This window comes from Theobroma umbraticum, unplaced genomic scaffold (genome assembly GCF_002168275.2).
Source record: "Theobroma umbraticum cultivar Fairchild unplaced genomic scaffold, ASM216827v3 scaffold_228.0, whole genome shotgun sequence".
Classification (NCBI taxonomy): Eukaryota; Viridiplantae; Streptophyta; class Magnoliopsida; order Malvales; family Malvaceae; genus Theobroma; species Theobroma umbraticum.
The window spans coordinates 2,855,493-2,856,567 of record NW_018397274.1 but is presented as its reverse complement, the minus strand read 5'-3'; positions in this window follow the sequence as shown (position 1 = coordinate 2,856,567).

The window sequence follows — 1,075 nt, the reverse complement described above, 5'->3', positions numbered from 1 at the left end:
TACTTATCTGCAAAAGGAAATAAAGGAGCGAGTCTCACAAACTCAGTGATCATCAACCCCGTGTGTAGGGTGTAGATGGGAAACAAGATAAAAGTAAAAGATTTGAATATTAAAAATATAAAGATATATGTAAACAATTTAACTCAAAAAGGGAGGTTTGTGCCTTATATAAAATAAGTAAGTTAATGCAAAATAGTCATTTAAATCAAATACCAAATCAATTCATGCAAAGATTTCTGCCGTCGAAATCAATTAACAATTGGCTTAAAGCAATTTAATATCGTCACGCATGCTCCCATAAAATCTAACATTAACAAAACTTATGTACAAATTCATAAGTCACCTTGTATGCAAAGAATTAAATCCAATGTCATTGTATAAGTAAGGGAGTTGCGGAAAAATCGTTATTTCTCATCATGCGAAAAACTGCGTATGTGAAAACCTAAAGAGATATCACTCTCAAGTAGAAATAGAAATAAAGAACACATGGACTTGCTTCCACGTAGTAACATATGGGAGCTTCGCTCCACCAGATCCCCACAGCCATGGCAGTCTCAACAATGTTGGCCGACATTGAAGAAATCAAGCGGTCGCAATCGCATATATCACTGGTGGCCTAGCCACACATATATGTATATATCGCAAGCCTTGGCCCTAGCCACGCCTATCCACCCTTAGGTGACCCAAAGGTTCTCTAGCAAAAGCTCACTTGTGCACAAGGGTCACACTATCCTGATGTGGTATTCGGCCTACTCTCGAATCTCTCGATTTAGTAAAACCATTTAAAATCAAATTAGGTTCTCAAAGTTTATTTCAAAATTATTTTCAAAATATTCACATAGTAACATGATAAAATCCCTTATAAGACTTCAAAAAAAAAAAACTAAGCCCTTTTGCATGAGGTTAAAAGATCAATCCGCACAGTGGATATGTGTTTTAATCATGAATGCACATCACACAAACTATAAGGCACATTCTTGATATAAATCATATTACAAAAACTTGTTTCTCGATTTTAAAACCCTTTACATATATATATATAGCTTATTCATATATTCAAAGCCATTTTCAAAGT